This window comes from Phyllostomus discolor, chromosome 5 (genome assembly GCF_004126475.2).
Source record: "Phyllostomus discolor isolate MPI-MPIP mPhyDis1 chromosome 5, mPhyDis1.pri.v3, whole genome shotgun sequence".
Lineage (NCBI taxonomy): Eukaryota > Metazoa > Chordata > Mammalia > Chiroptera > Phyllostomidae > Phyllostomus > Phyllostomus discolor.
The window spans coordinates 164,605,133-164,624,369 of NC_040907.2; positions in this window are offsets into that span (position 1 = coordinate 164,605,133).

Below are 19,237 nucleotides of genomic sequence, written 5' to 3' on the forward strand. Positions count from 1 at the left end.
CTCCGAAGCTCATTATCCTGTGAGGTTAAGGGAATGTGGTCTCCGGAACATTCGTGTGCAGATGAACTAGTTGGAAGAAGAAATATCTCTGGGCACCCAGTGTCCACTCTTGGCTGATGGCTGAAGTGAAGGCTGCAATTTGACCTTTCAGTGCAAAAACTCAGTCAGTGGCCTATTAAAGGAAGCAGCCTTCTGTGCGGGAAACTACCCGACAGCATCCATGGTTTCCCGGAAGGCGGTCTCTGTGATGAGCTTCTCAAACTAGAAGTTTGTAAGGACATGCAAGGATGCCTTGTTTGTGTTCTCACACAAAATGTGCAATGTTTTAGTGACATGACAGTCCTTTTCTAAACAAGTATCGGAAGATGGTTATGTGGCAGACTTTTTATCAGTAACTCTTATTTTTGATGGTATATATGAACCATTTAGGTTTTGTGCGTTAGTGAACTGAGAATTATTTTGGCTGAAGGTGGAATGTCCAAAGAAAGGTAATTCTACATGGGAACCCCTTGGGAAAAACAAAAAAGAGAAAACAATTTTTCTAGCATTTTCAAATATTATAACCGTGTTTATATCCTTCCGTACTGCATTACTGATAGCCTTTCTTCTTTTTGATGCAAATTACTTTGGGTTGATATTTTTGATGTAGCCTTGATAATTGCCCCTACCATGTAGTCTCCAATGGATTATTTATAGTATTTGCAAAGATTAGGGCAATGTCAAGTTTATTATTTTAATGGAATTTAAGACAAGAATAATGATTAATAACTTCTGCAAAGTTTGGAGTCTATTATGACTGTTGGCCTAGAGTTTTCTTCTTATAAAACAAGTCACTTATTGTACTAAAAATTAAACACAATTTTCCAAAATTACCATATTTTTTGGACTATAAGATGCACCCCCCCAAAAAAAATTTGGGAAGAATAATGGTTGTTAATGCTGCTGTTGAGTTCTGTTTACATTTCCATTGCAGAAATATTGTGTTATTTATGTTATTAAATATTTTACCACATTTTTTGCTTCAAAAATTTCCCCCCATTTTCTTCCTCTAAAACCTGAAATGGCAGCCTTTGGGAGTGTTTGGGGCTTATGAACCAGTCTGTAAACTGTATAATGAACCAGGAATATTCCCGGACATAGAGTTAGTGGAATCAATTCCGAAAATTTTTAAAAGACTTACAAACACATGATCTAATGGTTGAAACAAAGACCTGAGAAAACTGGAATAAAACCCCAGATTCTATCTTCCAATGAATGACGAAGCCTCGCCATGTTCTGTGTGCCTGGTGCAGAAAAACGAGAACACCGCTGCCTTCCCTTCAGGATGTGTGTGAGAAATAACGGAGTTTCCGGAACCTTAGATCCAGCCCCTACCACTGATATCAGGCAGGCCGTCCATACAGCCCTGTCCCTACGCCCTTGGTAACGTTCTCTGAATGGTCATAACACCTATTACAAACTGATTTCCTAAAGATGTTTCCACAGTCAAGGTTTTCTCGATTTTAAAGGCAGGAGGGATGCATCACATCTCACTGACCTACAGAAGCTGTCGTAACTATCATCCCAGTGAATAAAGAAATGAATAAGGTGCCACCATCACGATTTGAATTTCCGCTGGTAGCTGGAGTCTGTGAAATTTAACACTTTGGGGGTTTCTGTCCCCCTGTTAAATGATGAAGTCACTCATCTGTACCTAAGCATCTGAAATGTTATCGGGTAACTACATAAATGAAGTATTTCACACAAAGTGTTGAAGTTTGCATTAGGAAGAACAGCTCATGTTAATTCTCAATCAATACTGGCATATGTAAGACATTGTTAAAGCTCTCAACAAAATAATAAACTAACTCTCGCTGTTAGTCATCATCTAGATACTTTTCTTGCAGATAAACAATCGACGGTGTGTTTACTGAAGCTCGATTTGAGCGTCTCTAATGGTGTTTGCAACTTGAGTTTTGTTCCAGCAGCTACAGGAAATGAGTCCACAGCGCAGAGCAGGCGGGCCCCTCTGGACCCTGAGATTATTTGTTCTCTCACTGTTCTAAAGGTAATTAAGGAGCATTGCATGTTTCTCAATTAATGATTTCTCATTCAACAGGGGATCTTTGATGCTAATTTGTTTTAATCAGGGCAGAGGCTGCTCAAAAACTCCAAACAATTCAGTGAAGAGGAACTAGGAATTTTTAATCAAGTGGAAGAGATTTAAATGCTCTGAGGAATGTATCCATCATCTACTTTCAACTGCTGCTTATTTAAGTGTGTTCTTTTGAGTGTTATAAGCCAACGTGAGAATTATTAGAGTGTATTGTATTATCCAATGTGATTTTTCTTTACATATTTATGTGAGTATGCAATGAGCTCCATTTAAAGCCTACTTACATACAACCTTCCCTCCTCTCTTCTATAGAATGTATTTATGCACACATCCAATACCCTTATTTAGTATACACACTTGTAAATGTAGAACATGTATCTGTAAGAGCATATGTATATGTAGCAAAAGAATAATGGAAGGTATTAACGAGCATTCGGTTTAAAACATTCTGTTCACCCCTTGGACACCTATCCTCAGCAGCTGGCTGTTCATTAGTTGAGTTGCAACATCAAATTGCATTATGTACATGGAAACACAACTTATACAGCAAGTTGTACCTTGCAGAGCCATTACAGGCTGATTAGGCCCTAGTCTGTGTAAAAAAAAAAAAAAAAAAAAAGACTCCACCAGGTGACCACGTCTTATGGAAATTACCACTCAAAGGAGTGAAACTGTGAGACGGCCTTTCCCTCCTGACAACCGGGCTCTAAGCATCGCAGGCTGATGTCTTCACACCAGGACGGCTTTGCAGGAATGGCAGTCATGTGACCACAAGGTGTACTTTTTTTTTCCTTCCTTCCTCTCACTGAATACAGAAAAACCTCAAGAAATCCTTGAGAGACCTTCCTAGTTAAATACAGATCGGAGCGCTGTAAGTGGGAAGACAAGATGTGTTTCTGTAACCAGTGCAAACATTAGGGCAGACCACAGCCACCTGGAGAGCTTGTTAAACAGGCCGGATCGCAGGGCCCACTCCTAGAGTCTCCGACTCGGAAAGTCTGAAACGGGGCATGGGGTTTTTGTTTCTGACCAGGTTCTCAGAGGACACTGAGGTTCTGGGCTGGCAACCTGACTTTGGGAACTTCTGTAATCAATCAATCAACAGAGCAGGTCAATAGAGCAATCGATCAATCGGAAAGTGGTGGCCACAGTTTGAACGCAGCATCGAGCAGTGGCTGCGCACACACTCCTGACGTGTTCCAGCGTCTTTTCCCCAGGTGGACTCTGCCGGACAGCAGGTGAGCCTTGTGTGTCTCTGAAGTGGCCTCTGGGCGACTGTCCGGGCTAGCTGGCCAGGGACTACATGGAGGGTTTGGGCAGAGGGATGACATTGTGCCTGTATTTTTATTCATAGAGACCCCCTAGTGGGCTTTGCAGGAACGAGGAACACGTTAAAGCCAGTTTGTGAATGGAAGTGATGGTGTGGCATGCCTGTGCTAGGGGCAACGCCGGAGCCAGACCGGCGTGTAACAAGCCGGGCCCGGATGGCATTTGCTAGCCCCGCTCGAGAGAAGCATGATCTGGGGATGTGGTTTTCAGTGAGAGCTCCAATTAAGTCAACAGACAAGTTTGGGGAACTCTACTTGAGAACCCAATTCTTTTTTCCTTAAAACTGCCCTTCATAGTGGTACTACAATTGCCTCCGTAGAACTTAAGAGGGAAGCTCATTCATAAGGTGTTTCTCTGGGGCAAGTGCCCACTCACTTCACAGCCTGACCTTGCCGCTCAGCCTTCCCTGACGTGTGACATTATCTCACTGGCGGGCCCTGAACTGGCCCAGTTGTGCCTCTCGGCTGTGTAATAACGGCACATAGTGTGTTGCGTTCAACCATGACTTGCTTCGATTCTGTCGATTCTGTTGGGGGGTTTTCTGACTCCCATATGATAGGCAGTTTAGGGATGGGGGTAGGGGACCAAGTTCTCATCATGCATAGGTATGAATGGTGATTTAATTGCATTTACATTTGTCCTTAAAATTAATTAGTAGCCAAGGAATCAAGTGCTTAAAGATGACCATTTTGAAATATATCTTCTGAAAATTCAAAAAGTTCATGGCACCTATGTGCCAGGCACTATGCATGTTATTTAATCCTCCTACAACCCATGAGAGAGGAATACCAGAATCTCCATTTTACAGATGAGAAAACCAAGGTCAAGGCCGCATTCACCTGGGTAAGCCCATGACGCAGTTAAGGGAAAGACCCTGCAGTGCGCTGCCTCCCCCAGACCTGCTGGAGATTAATTAACGCGAGACCTTCAGACAGTGGCAGGAAAAGTGATGTAGAAACTCCAGCATCATCCCCTTCCCATACTTTCTAATGATGGGAATATTTTTAACAGAAGGGACATGTTCCTGTTTCTAATGAGCCATCTAATATTTTGGAATTATCGTGGTTCTCCCATGTACAGAAAATGAGCTCTAACTCTGCCCAGTTGCAGGCAGTCTCAGACTTTCAGATGCCCTTGACCCGCAGCGCCCACGTGTCGGCCTCGTTAATCACACAGTCACTCTGCGTGTCCACGGGCCAGCTTCAGACCTCATCATGTCATATCGCTGGGTCACAAGAGTGCTCGTAATCTACTCAGAAGTGACTTTGCAATTACAAGGTACAGCTTGATGCGATCATATTGTCAGCATTTCACCTTGCTGGGATTTACAGACCCGCAGACTGTCGTTTGGATGTTTGTGAAATATCAGTGAAAACCCATCAGAACTGTGGCCAGGGCCCTCCCAGCAACTCGCTTTTCCATCATCACGAGTTGGTTCGGATCCTGTCAACCATACCACCCTCCTCCACTCCCACCGCACCCTTCACTGAGTAACCCCCTCTTTGCTTGCGGGGTTCTGTCTTCGCCATCATTCCCCCAGCTCATCCCCAGTTCCAAACCCACAGAGGAGGAAGCCGAGGTTATAACGGGCGCTCTAGGTTTGCATGAGGTCAAATCACATTACAAGTCGCCGAGAGAGGCATTGAAATCCTCCCCTAGAACTTGAATGTTGCTGTCAGAAACTTGACCTGAGCTTAGAGTCCACAGATCCCGCAGTTACAGGAAGTGACACGCAGCCCTTTTCAGTTGCAGTATCTTCATGGGACTCGTTAGTAACTATTTCTTCGCAGTTTCCTCATCGGTCTAGTGAAGGCCCATCTCTGGGCACACTGGCTGGTTCTCTCCGACCTCTCTCGGAGTGCCAGTGCTACTGTGCTTACGGGTGCTGTGCCTTCGATTCTCAGAGAATCAGCCGTGAGAAGGCTGGTTTAGAACCCATCCGGCTAGTTCAGCCTCACAGGAAATACGTACTCTAAGGGCAGCAAGCATACCGATCTTCGCAGGAGCAGCATTTACAAGGTCCAAGTTTTCAACCCACAATTCTGGACTCCTCTGCTTACGCTTTGGATTGACACAGTGGAATAGTGAAGGAAATGTGCATTGCACCACCACCCCCCCCACCCATCTTTATCTTTTGTAACAGAGACCCTTTGGGTCACAAATCAAATACGTTTGACTCACCACCACCAACATACTAAACTCTTCCATTATTCCTCGGTGAAACTTAATTTGCACCCAGAGGAGAGTGGAGTGTGACTTCATTGTTTCAGCTGTGTGCTCCGCCTCCCTTGTCCCTCAAGGGGCTTGATGAAATGCATTCTTCCTACTCAGAGGATGAAATGGGGTGTAGAGAGGTTATAAATTATTTGGGCCTCAAAAGATCCTATATAGAGAGCCACTAGTTAACAGAGACAGGAATGTTCATGTCCTCTAGCCTCCCCAAAAGGATGATTGGAGATATTTCTGAGACAGCCAACTTTCCGAAAAAACGCCACAATTATTCCATGATTATATTGAAGAGGAATAATTATTTTCCATTTGGGGCCAAAAGAAATGGTGATTCTCCACCAAGCATGGCCCTAACCGGTTCAACACGTATAAATACTAGGTAATTAGCCAGTGTGTTTATGTGCGACATGCAGATGTATGACCTAGATACATCTCTAAAAATTCATTTAACAGTGCTGCACGGGGCCTGACTAATACTCTAACAAGTTTCTCCCCCCTTTAATGAGGAGCAGAAACCCTGAGGGCATTGTGTTTGACGGGAGTGACAGCTCCGTGAGACGCGGCTGGGGCTGGGAGGGAGTGTGCTGACTCAGAAATCAGAGGGGCGTCGTCAGCCAAATTGGAAACCTTCTACATTCAAAGGTACGTGGCTCGTCATTGCTGCAGGCACACTTCCACCACCTCCCAGAGGAGGGGGTGCCCGCCTCGAGACTGGTTTCTTCAAAGGAAAGTCAGTGTCGAACCTTGGATCTGCTTTACCAACTGTCCCAGGTTCTCCTCCTTCGATTGTCTGATGTGCTTTGAATTCCATAGCAACTGAATGATCGAGGGGTTTTCTTTCCCCTTCTTCTTTCTTCCTTTCATTACCCTCTCTTTGCCTCGAGAAGATTCATCGTGTTCCTGAAGCCACACGGGACACGGAGATCTCGGTCTATCAGATAGGCTTAGAGATACGATCGCAGCTGTTTTGTGTGTTTCTAAGATATCGCATAATTAAGTCTGATATCAGCGAGGGAATTCAAACAAACAATCCAGCAAGAAAAATAGGTATTTATGTCTACTTGCCTGGGATTTTCTTTAAAGTAGCTTCAGTTGCAGTCAGGATTAATTAATCCTGTGGCTGGCTGCTGTGAGGCGGGAGCAGAGGGAAGCATCCGTGGGATTTGGAAAGTGGGCAGGAGACGCGAGGGCTCAGACGGAAATAAGCATACCTAAAAGGACATGCGTGAAATAGCTAAAAGGGGAGCTTTTAGATCTGTTTGGTACAAGGGGAAAGGAGACTCAAATGGTTTAGCAATTCAGTGCCAGCAGCAGAATCCTAAGCGCTTTAGCTAGGATTTAACCGGTCAGGGTACCCTCACACTGGAAGGGAGTTTTGAGGTTGTGACTTACGAAGGTGATTACAGGATTCTTGAGACTCTGTTGCAAACTCAGAAATGAGAACCACAGGCACACTCACCATAGAGTGTGACTCTGCATTAAGACGCAGGGAAATAATAAGAGGCCAGGAGTGGGGTTCGGAGGGTAATTTAAAGCTGCTCCTCGCTCTGCGGAATTGACGGCTCCTTAGTTGCCTTCCGGAGGTTGGGTCTGGACTCCAGTCCTCTGTGCCTTTTTCCTGTCTTGTCGGGTCTTTCTGAGGGTCCTGTTTGTTTTGTATCAAACAAGTATATCTCTTTGTTGGGTCCCGCCTTGCATTACCGCTTACGCAGCTGTTCAGATTCTCAGCTCTCAGACAGAATAAAGCGCGGCATTAGCACGGGCGCTGTAGGTTTGCATCAGGTCAGAGCCCATTACACGTTGCTATGAGAAGCATTAAAATTATTTCCTAGAACTCGAGTGTATTGAGCTATAAATAATAGACAACCTCACAGTGGATTAAACCATAAGGAATTTCTATTTCACTTAACAAGAAAATCTGGCAGGAGGAGTTCTGGGAGGGAGAGGTTGAGACTCAGAGGTATTTCCCTCTTCCCCAGCCTCAGCAGATACCCCCCCCCCACCACCACCACCCGCACTGGATGGTTTTCTCGCCTCAGGACCTCACCTCCTCCCGGGACCTTGTACAAGGCAGGAAGAGAGAGAGGCTGGCAACAGTAGCTTTCTCCTTTAAAATTCTCTGATCTTTCATCAGAAAGGAAATCATCCTCAGAAGCCAACCCTGCCCTTCATCACATTTTCTCTTAGCTCTCATTGGCTAGGACTGACTCACATGCTTACCCTGGACCAATCCCTGGGAAGGGGCAAGGGATTGCCATAATTGGATTAGACCCTGTCTACTCAAGGTGAGATCCAAGGAGAAAAGAATTGTACCCCAGGCCTCTCCTGGACCTGCATGTAACAAGAGCTCCCTGCATTTAACAAGAGCTTCTGCTGTTTGGGTGGACGTGGAATTGTGAGACACATTAGCTTGAATGGTTCTTCTGCTGGGGCAGGATACACTGCAATTTGGGAAAATCAGGATTATGCTAGTAAGAAAGGTGGGAATGGCTTTGGATCATCCTCAGTGTCTACCAAAATCTTCTAGTCCATCTGCACGTATACTGGGATTATCACTCGTTTTGGTGACTATTATTTTTCTCCAAAATGCTCTGCAAAAGGGAAGGAAGGGAGGAAGGAAGGAAGGAAAGAAGGAAGGAAGGAAAGAAGGAAGGAAGGAAAGAAGGAAAGAAAGAAAGGGAGGAGAGAGAGAAAGAAGAAAGAGAGAGAAAGGAAGAAAGAAAAAGAAAGGAAGAAAGAAAAAGGAAGGAAGGAAGAAAGAGAGAAAGAAAGAGAGAAAACAATGCTGGCTGATGACATTACACGGTAACCCAGGGAACAGCTCGGGCTCACTTGAATGGCCCTGCCGCTCTCTGCCTTGTCTGCTGGCACTTGGGTCAGCGGAGCATTTTCCCTGAGTGCTGAGGCAAAGGCGCGTGGGCTGTCCATGCCCTTTCCTGGGAGGGCTCACTTCCTGAGTAGGAGCTGAGCTGAAACGGTTCCCCCATCATCGTGGTAGGCTAAATAACGTGTCCCCCCAGATACCCGTGTCCTAATCCCTGAAACCTGACCACACAGGACAGAGAGACTTTGCAGATATGATAAAGGGAAGGATTTTGAGAAGGGAAGTTTATCCTAGATTATCCAGCCAGGCCCTAAAAATAATCACAGATGTCCCTACAGCAACAAAGCAGAGGGCGGTTTGACTTCAGAAGAAGAGACGACAATGTGACAACAGAGGCAAGGATGGCAGCGATGTGGCTACAAGCCGAGGGCTGCCATTTGCCCCCGGAGCCTGGAGGAGGCAAGAACAGACGCTCCCTGGAGCCTCCGCCCTGCCGAGGGCTTGAGTTCACCCCAGTGAGACTCATTTTGAACTGTTGGCCTCCAAAGCTATAAAAACAAACAAACAAAAACATGTCTGTCTTTGTGAGCCGCTGGCGTTGTGGTCATTTCTCGAGGCCGCCGCAGGAAGCTAACATTACCATCTCGGCATCGCTGGCACTCCTGTCCCACAACTTTAAATCCAGCGATGTTACCTTTTCGTTATTTTCAGGTCGCTTACAGATGGAATGTTAGATTACATTTTTTTACAAGACATTCGAATATTGTCAAAATGAGGTCCTGTCTGGGTTACAATAATAATTAGACTCTAGGAAACCTGGAGAGACAATTACCCCGCCCATCGTGGTGGCAGGTCCTTGGCCACCATCATCATCCTGCCCCCAGCAGCAGGAGGGCCATGAGGGTGAAGGGAGGTGGGGAGCAAAGGGGAGCCTGAGATGAGCACCCCAATCCCCCCGCCCACACACACATGCAGCTTGACTTGAATTCAGCAGCTCATAGGGTAGGGGAGGGGAAGAAAAGCACAATTAGAAAACCAACTTCACACACACTTTCCAGAGCTCATTCTATTGCGAGCCTGGTGCATTGCACTGCCCTCCACCCACACCATTTGACAAGATGATGAAAGACAGAGAGAGGTCAAAAGCAGAAGCTCTGAGGAGACTAAACATGCCACCAAAAGGACTAAAGGGTGGTCCTTAGCAGCTGTGAGGGGACATGAATAGGATCTGGAAAAGACTGTGAGGGGACGGGAAGGTCTCCTGCAAAGCAGGGACAGTCACCCAGGGGGGAGAGGCCACAGCCCAGCCCAGGGGCAGGGGGGCGAGGAGGGGAGGCTGTGATCCCGCAGCCTGCAGGCCTGACCTCCAGCCCCCAGCAGGGGCCACTCCCGGCGGTGGCGTGTTTGTGCTGAGGGAGGCTTTTAAAGGCGCTCTCCGGACAGTGTTCATCTCAGGCCATTCGGATGGAGATGGATGAGGGTCTGAAGTGAGGCAGACTAATGTGAAGAATCATTGTTTTCACTGCTGGGAAGGAGGGGGAAGAAGCTGTCACAATCTTGCAAGCACAGCTTTTTCTCAGAAATGAGCTCGCAGCCCTGGAGTCTGCTCTGAAACTCCGTGCACTGCTAAATGGTGCTAATAATGCCGGGCCCTCCCTTGTCATTCATTCCACCACGGGTGGGTCATGGCGCTCCGGAGCTGTCTCCTCCACCGCCAGTTCCACCAGGCACTGCCTCATCCCCTGTCCTCACTCCTGTGTTTGGAGTCAGGACAGAGGATGCTCGCCTTCATGGTTACGGGTGAGCCTTGTGCCATAAACTGTCACCCTCGGAGAAGGCTGATGTGTGAGTTTCATTGGGGTGGGTTCCTGTGTTTGCTTTGTGTTTTGGACTTTGTCATTGAAATTCCTTTGTTGACACCATCTTGGTCAGTTGTCTCGGAAAGCAGACCTTGGCTTCCTGTCCCCAGAGAAGGAAGGAGCAAGTGAAATGCAGAAAAATAAAATACATTAGTATTCAGTTCTAAATTTTGAGATTTCTCTGGTCCAAGGTGTAGCACTCCATCAGTTCGACAGAATATTTAGCCAATAGGCCCCTGCCCTCAGCCATGCTCAGCCGTGGACAGGGGCCCCGACAGACGCTGCATGGAGCACAGGGCGAACCCACCGAGGAGAGAGTGGAAGCCTTTGCCCTCTCTGCAGACTAAGACGACAGGGAGCACGTGCATGCATGCGTGTGCGCTTTGGGCATCCTAAGGTCTTGGCTTCTGGCGGCCAGCTGTGGGGTACACGAGCCCCAGGCCAATGGAGGATCATCTGCCTCAGCAGGTACCAATGGGGATAGATGCCAATGGCCAGAGCAAGACAGGGTGGTAGCCAACACCAGAGATGCCACCGTGAATGCAGGTAGTGGGGGACAGAGAGCATCTTCCCCGCTGACATGGAGATGCACCCCATCCTTCCCATTACCCTGCCCCCAAGAGTGCAGACGTGGCTGGAGGGTCTGAAATGACTGGACACCCTAAGAGAGACCTTCAAGTAGCCTAGTTTTCTGAACTTGCCTAACATTCCGCCACAGTTGGAGTGGAAGCCTGAGAAAAAAGTGGTATAAGTTAGAGGTGACTAGTTACCCTTTTACACATGTGGCTTATGGAGTATTACATGTAATATGCTCAGTTGGCTCTGCCTGCCTTCAATTAAGAATTTTATAGTGTCACAGGTTCGATTCCCAGTCAGGGCACATGCCTGGGTTGCAGGCCATGACCCCCAGCAACCGCACATTGATGTTTCTCTCTCTTTCTCCCTCCCTTCCCTCTCTAAAAATAAATAAATAAAGTCTTAAAAAAAAAAATTTTACCCTAAGCTCTAGATTTCAGCTCGTTGTCCAGAGAGAACTTGGCTGCATATTTTATCCACTTTCACTTGCTTCTCTATCCTTCCCCATGGGGCTGATCTGGACAGACGCTAACCCCCTCTGAATGGTCTCACTCACCCGTGAACTCACTGACTGTGGTTCGTAGGTGCCTAAAGATATTTATGATGCCCATCAGTAGCCATCTAGAGGGGACAAACACTTACTACTAAGTACTAGTTATGATGTCATCATGCTAGGAATGTGATGTGTAGTATTTCTCAGTCCATTCCATCCCCGTCAGTCACCTGCCATTATTCTCCATACAGAGGGGGAAACAGGGCTTTGGGGGTCTCCCCAAGGACGTGTGACTGGTCCTGAACGGCCTTGTGAACTTGGAAGCCCACTGAATACAAGATCCGTGGGAGACCTGCAATTAGAAAGTGGGGAATGCCAGCTTTGGACAGATTCCTCCCCCGGACCCACCCTTTTCCCTCTGCCTCAGTTGCCTCCTCTGAAAACACAGCCGTGAAGATGCCCTGGCAAGGGTGGGGGGCGTCTGATAAAGGGCCATGGAGGCACCAGGCCCAGAAGGGAGCAGGGACCATGGCAGTGGGTCTCGGACCATCGTTCTCTCTGGAACAGACAAGAGGTACAGGGGCCTTCTTCCCTGGCAGTCCCAGGTGGCATAGCATCCTGTAAGACGACGCTGGCCCTGTGGGTGTGCCCAACCTGGAGCATCTGACCTGCGCCCCTTGGAGCACGGAGGGGCAGGTGGCACAGTGGCTGAAAACGTGGGCTCTGGGGTCAGGTAGCCTGGGTCCGTATCCTGAGATGGCCTCGGGCAAGTCATTTCACCTTTCTGTGCCTCAGTTTCTTCATCTCCAAAGCAGAGATAATAGCAGTATCTACATTGAGGCACTGCAGAGATGAGTGAGTGCGGGATAAGCATAGGTATTTAGGGCTGTCCAGCGCGGGGTTAGTGCTGTGAAAACACTGGCTGTCATGAAGTGGCCATGGGACCAGCTGGCAGGATTCACCAGCTCAGAAGCTGGGCACGTTTCTCCAAAGAGCCAGTCCAGGGTCTGACTCACAGACAGGTTTCCTTGCTGTTCAGTCATGTCTAGCAGTGTGAGGTCTCTTGAATAAAAATGGGACCTCTAATGCATCCTTGTTTTACACCTTTGGAAATTGGGACTGGCAAGACCTTGTTTGCCCAGGAGATAATCACTCACGGGCTCCAGTGAGCTGAGGCCTTTTCTGGGCAATCCGCCTGACTTCCAAGCTGATAGGATCAGGGCAGGTGATGGCACCATCTCCCTGAACAAGGAAGGCAGGAGGCCCACATGGTGGAGTTCCTGCTGTGGGCCAGGCACTGCTCTCCTTCCCACTCCCCTCCTGACACCTTCATGTGAGGTACCCGTGGCCTTGCTTGTGTAAACAAGGAGCCGGAAACCCCAGAGGAGTTGTCACTCACTCCCAAAGGCCAAGGCCTAGTGGGCGAATGCAGATTCACACCCAGGAATACCTGATGGCAAAGCCCTGGGTCATTCCCCAACTCCACTCTGTTTATTCCTTGGGTTTTTAAATCTTTCTTTATCTTTGTTTTCAGGGAACCTGCCCTCAGCCCCTCTGCACTCGACTGCCTGCTCCTCCCTGGGCCTTCCCACCATTCTTTGCTCAGAACAATCCTTTGGTTCTGGTTGGTGGCATTTGAGCCCCTCGTGTTAGCCAGGCTCTCCACTCCAAGAGCCACTTCCTAAAAGGCTAATAACATCACCCAGAGCAGTATATGCCAGTGGGTAAACTACTAGACCCCCTAGGGACGTTCCGTATGCCTCAGCCTAAGAGACTACCCCTCCAGAGGCTGGGGTTCAGTCTGGGAGAGGGTGGTTGAGGAAATAATGGGAAACGGGACGTAATCTGTACACCAGTGAGTTCCAGGACACTGAAGGGTCTGAGTAAGTGGATGTCACGTGGAGGGCAGTGCACGTGGGCAAGGGGAGGGAGTAGGAGGGGCCACATCAGGTGGACCTGAGCAGCCCCGGTGACGTGTCAGCTTTGACTCTGAGTAAGGTGGGGCCTTTGAAAGATTTTGCACGTAGCAATGATATGATCTGACTCTCTCTCTCCCCTGTACCAGTGGTATTTGGGATACCCTCAATCTGTCCTCTCGATCAAATCTTATACAATAATTGGCCTAAAAAGCTATCATTAAAAATATCATATAGAGTACAAATACCAAAAATATACGGTGAGAATAATAATTGTGCAAGAACTGTCCTATTAGTACCAGTTTGCTTTACAACCCCGAACTACTCTAACTTAAAAAGTACCTGTTTCATACTCACAGGTCCACAGTAGTCAACATCCACCCCAGATACTCTGTCTGTTGCATATGAGCACCCACAGAAGTTTTGATTGTCTTCATGACTATTTCAAAAGCTTACCTCTTATGATTATCTCAGAGGTTTTACACTCTGTTGAAGTGTATATACATACAGAAATCATAAGGGTATATAATAGCTTGAAGAACCTTCTCAAAGTGAGCCTGCCTGTGTTCCCAGAACCGGATGGAGGGCCACATGTCACCCTCCCCAGAGCTCGCCTGTGGCTTCGTCCCATTGCTACTTTGACCTCGCCCAAGGGTGACTTCTTTCTTCACTTCTGCCTCCATAGACTTCTCCGGCCTGCCTCTGAGCTTTGTCTGAGTGGAGGGTGAGGTACATTCTCTCGCACGTCTGGCTTCTGTTCAACGCCACGTTTGTGAGATGCAGCTGTGCTGTGCGACTGGTTGTGGGCGGTCCATTCTCCTCGCTGTGCCATTGTGTGCGGGGACCACCATGGATTGATCCATTCTGTTGTGAGCATGCTCTTTCAGGCCCTTTCAAACAGGGGGGCTCTGAGCATCCTCATACATGTCCTCTGAGGAACCCGTGTACACATTTAGAAGTGACATCATAAGGATCACAGTCAGCTTTGGTTCTGACGTATATTTTAACGGAGCCACTCTGGCTCGCTGTGTTAAGGATTAGGCTCAAAGACGACAGGGGCAAGAGTGGACACAAAGAAACCAGTGAGAAGGCTAGGGGACAGTCTGGGAGGTACGAGTGCTTCGGGGGCCAGGACAGCAGCAACCATTTGGAGGGTTCCTCGAGAGAAGCTATGGTCTTGCTGGTGGTCAGCAGCCCGGCAGTGGCTTGTCACTTTAGCAGAGGCACTATGTCAGGAAGGCAGAGAAAAGTGTTTCATGCCATTGTCCTGATGGCCCTCTGGGCGTGAATGCCTGTACACGTCCCACTCCTGGACACAGTGGCCACAACAACTACTGTCACCACCACCTGGGCCCAGCAGGAAGGCTCCCCAGAAAGCCTGGGGTGGCCAGCGGTAGAAGATAAAGCGAGATCAGAGAGGAGCTTTTCAAATGGGTTTCTTCCCAGAGAGCTTGACTGCCATTCAAAGTCACGAAGATGTGTGTGTAAGACTCTTTGCTTGAGTCTCAGAGGAACTGACGTGCAACTTTGTCCACGCACAGCTCTTTTTCCAAGAGTTTTTTGAGCAACCAAAAATCCACAGTTGTCTAAAACACCTGACCCTTTCTAAAGACTCCAGCGACTTCCTCCAGCACACTTCTTCCTTCGCGGACAAACATTTTACTATTCCGTCAACTTCCTCTTCACGCTCCTCATGAGAACTTGTGTCTGCAGGTGTCCAATGTGGAACATTTGGAACAGTCTCTCCCTAGCTCCCCCACCTCCACCTCAGCCCCAGGCCCTCGGGCACATTTCTCTTCACGCCTGAGTTTTATGAGAACGGTGGTTCCTCCCTCTTTGCTGACCCCCATTCTCACATGATTTTCTGAGTTTTCCTGAAATTACTAAGACCTTAGGACATCACTTTATTTTGTTACTCTACCCCAACAATTTTCTTTCTTTTTGACGTTAGCAGAACCCTTTTTAGGCCATGCAAAGTTTCTCTTTCATACAGCACAAGGCTGCCCTTTCTTCCAGGTAAACGGGGTTCCTTCTATCTGCTTAACTCAATCAATAAGCAAATGGATTTTCAAGTTTCCTTCAAATAAATAGCCCATACCATTTGACTGCCAACGCAGTGACATCTTTGAACTAAATCTAATAGAGAAAGATTGGAATAACTGATTCCTGTGTGCGTGTCTTTTTCTTTCTTGAGATAAGAGGAAACCCGAGCCTTCAGACAGCCCTGTCATTGATTTTTAGTCTTTTATCCTCCGTGAAAGAAGCCCCCTTGTCCCAGCTTTAGCAGAATAGCAAACAGGTTTTACTTCTACGTACGGCCCTGCGTGGGCTCTCCTTCCCCGTCCCCTGGCTTCGGGGTGGCATGGTCCCTGGAGATGCGGGGTGCACGAAGAAACTGGCCTCAGAGCTGCCCTTACCTGCCGCACCCCTCGTAACCTGTTAGGACACAGGGGACTTGGAGGGCAGCAAGTTGTGGGATTGCTCACGATTTCTGCTGAGAACAGGCCTAATAGAACAGGCTTAATAGAACAGGCCGTTGAAGAGCAGTGAAGTATGGAATTCAGTCGATTTAAACACATATATAATATGCAGCAAAGGATGGGGAAATATTCAATTATTAAAGACCAATGACATGAACATTGACTCTTGAGCTCACGGCGCACGCAGCGCAGCTATTGGAAGAGGAGCCCTAGAGGTTATCCTGCAAATGGACCATTTATCCATGTCTGTTTCTGATAAACTGTCCCTTCTCCCCGCATCCTCCCAGGATTCTGGCTCCTCCCTGGGACCCCTTTGCAAAGGAGCAGCTAATTGTTCCACCGGACCCTCGAGCACCTCTGAATAATAAATAGGCCAGCCAGGCAGCCTGCCTTGTCTGTCGCCTTCCCCAGCGTCGCCCCCTGTTCCAGTGATTGTTGAGCACCAACCAAGGAGTTGGGGCTGTACCCAGGGTTGTAGAGAGGAGGACATGATGGTTTGAAGCTCTTTGGAACTCCATGGGCAAACTGCTTCTGTAGTGTGGTGTGGTGTGGGGAAGTGCTGTGGGAAGATAATCAGCGCCCACACTTGAGCGCTCCTACCCCAGACACGGCTCTGAGTGGCGGACACACACCTCGTCATTCCGCACCCGCGGCAGTCCGGATGCAGAAGGCACTGCTGGTGCACCCATTTTATAGCTGCGGAAACTGAGGTGTCGGCTCTTGAGGAATTCCTGAAGGCTGCAGCCTTGTCTGTGGGGGTCCGGGGCCAGAGGGAGCAGGATGGTTTTGGGGGCACCTCGGCAGGTCTCCCGCCGACTTTCCCAGGCTCGGGGTAGAGCTTGGTCTGAAGGATAAGCTGGGTTCAATGTCATGTTTAATAAATTGTAATATGTTTAATTATTAGTTTAATATATAAAAGGGGAGGAGGAGAATCATTGCAAACAAGAGGAGCAACATGGCCCTAGGTCACAAGGCTGGTTAAGGACTTGGCTGGTCTGATGCCAGTGACCCCATGGGGATGGGGACTGGGGCGGGGCTAGGACACAGGGCTATGGACACTGCCGGAATGGGGTGCTCACACATCCTGGTGTCTGTCACAGCATGACTTCTCTTTATTTCATTGCTGTTCTTTACAGTTGTCCCAATTTCCCCCCATCACTCTCCCCCTCCCCGCCTACCTCCCACTCCCACAGGCAATCCCCACCCTGTTGTGCATGCCTGTGGGTCATTTCTGACTTGTTCCTTGACTAGACTCGCCCCCTCTTCTCCCTAACCCACCTCTTCCCTCCCTCCTGGCCGCTGTCAGTGTGTTCCTTGGCTCCCTGCCTCTGGTTCTATTTTGCTCATTTGTTTTGTCCAGTAGGTGCCTCTTATAGGTGAGATCATAAGGTATTTATTTGCCTTTCACTGCCAGCCAGCATGACTTCTAACGGTGCCCTCTTTGCTTAGAAGTTCGGATGATAAATCTCATGGCCACACAGAAGGAATCCAGGAAAGACTTGCTTTGCAAACTCTTGAACTCGAGTGGGCAAAGCACTTGCCGCCGTCAGAGGAAGCTTGGGGCAGCCAGTGGGAAAGGGCAGGACTTGGGAGGTGGACTCGGGAGCGGCCCATGGAGAGACAGACTTCTGCAGCAGAAGGAATGCATGGAACAACGAGAATGGGAGAGGGTGATAGGGACAGAGGCCAGGGCCGGGACACCGGGACAGCCGTCACAGAAGTGTGAGCGGCCAGGAGCAGTGGCCAGGACAGGGAGACACGGCGTAGCTGCAGGCCGGCGGCAGGCCGGGGGCTGGGCACCAACGGCCCTGCCTTAGGAGAGAAGGGGCAGGAGGTAGAGGTGGAGACCTGGACGTAAGGGGGCTCGGGCTTCCTTCGGGGCTTTAAAAGGCTGGAGGGCCCCTGCTTCACTCTTGTTGACTGTGCTCTGTTCTGGACACCCTTAAAAGGGAGACCCTTTTAAGGTGTGAGTGATGTCATGTCACCTCCTGATTCAAAACCCTCTGACACTCGCCAGGGAATCTAAAATCCGCAATGCTTGCTGGGATGTAAGGCTGTGGCTTTCACGGCCCTCCTCCCCCTCTCCAGCCAGCTGTCCCTGAACGCTGCCCACGGCGTCTGCCTTAGGCCTCTGGGCTGTGTCCCTCCCTCAGCCCAAACAGTCTCCCCTGGAGGTCCCCATGCCCCACTCGCCCCATCACACCTCCGCTCAGAGGTCCCTTCCCAGCCCTTCCCAGCCCTTCCCCCGACCCCCACCTAAAGCTCACCCCCATCTCTCTCACCCTTATCCGTCTTTTTCTTCATTGTAGTTATAACCTCCCATATTTTTTTCTGTTTTTCTTATATAATCTGCACACTGACATTCACTCCTCTGTACATTTTCTGAGTGTTGACAAAAACATACGGTCCCGTAACCACCATCACCATCGAGATACAGAAGAGTCTAGAAACTCTTCTATGACCCAAGTTTACTCACACCCTCCCCGCCTCTTGCTCAGCAAACACTGGTCTGTTGTCCGTCCTTGCAGTGTTGCCTCTTCCAGAACATCTGGTAAGTGGGGTCGTAACAGTCGGTGGCGCTCTGCGTCTGTCTGTGTTCGCCCACTCAGCAGAGGGCATTGGGGTCTCACTCCTGATGCTGGGTGTCGCAGCCCGCTCCTCTTTGGGGCTGCACGGCCCTCCACCGTGTGGGTAGACCTCGGCTTTCTTACCCACTCCCTGTTGAGATTATTTGGGTTGTTTGTAGTTTGCAGTGAATATGATCGATTAAAGCTTCTATAACCACTCATGATCAAATTTTTGTGTACCCACAGGTTATTATCTTGGGGGGTAAATACCCGGCAGTGGGGCTGCTGAGTCATATTGTCAGTGTGTGTTTAACTTCACAAGAATCTGCCAAACACGTTCCCAGAGAGATTCCACCGTTTTCCATTCCCACAATGATGCGAGAGAGTCGCGATTCTCCCACACCTTCACCAGCACTTGGTGGTGTCAGTTTTTTGGTTCGTTTCTGGTTTTTGTTTAGCCGTTCTACACGATGTGTAGTGGATAGTGGTATCTTATCATGGTCCCTTCATTACATAGTGATTTGTGAGAGACTAAATATACAAACGCACAATGGCCAGACCGTGCATGAGAGTCCAACTCTCACTCACTGCCTCTGCAGCAGCTGGCGCAGAAGGGTCCAGGCTTGGCCAGGGAGTGCCAGCTCCCTCTGGTCTCCAACTCAGGGCCAACCAGGGAAAGCCCAATACACCCCCCCCAACCAATGACATAGGATGCCCACTTCTAGTTGCCCCTCCTCCAGCTTCCCCAGGCCAATGGCTGTAGTCAGGCCACACCCAGAGCTGTTCCTCTGACCGCTACAAGGCTTTCCAGTTCTCCTGCCCGCCTTTGACGCGGCCAGACACAGGTGATGGCGACTGGCCCCCTGCTC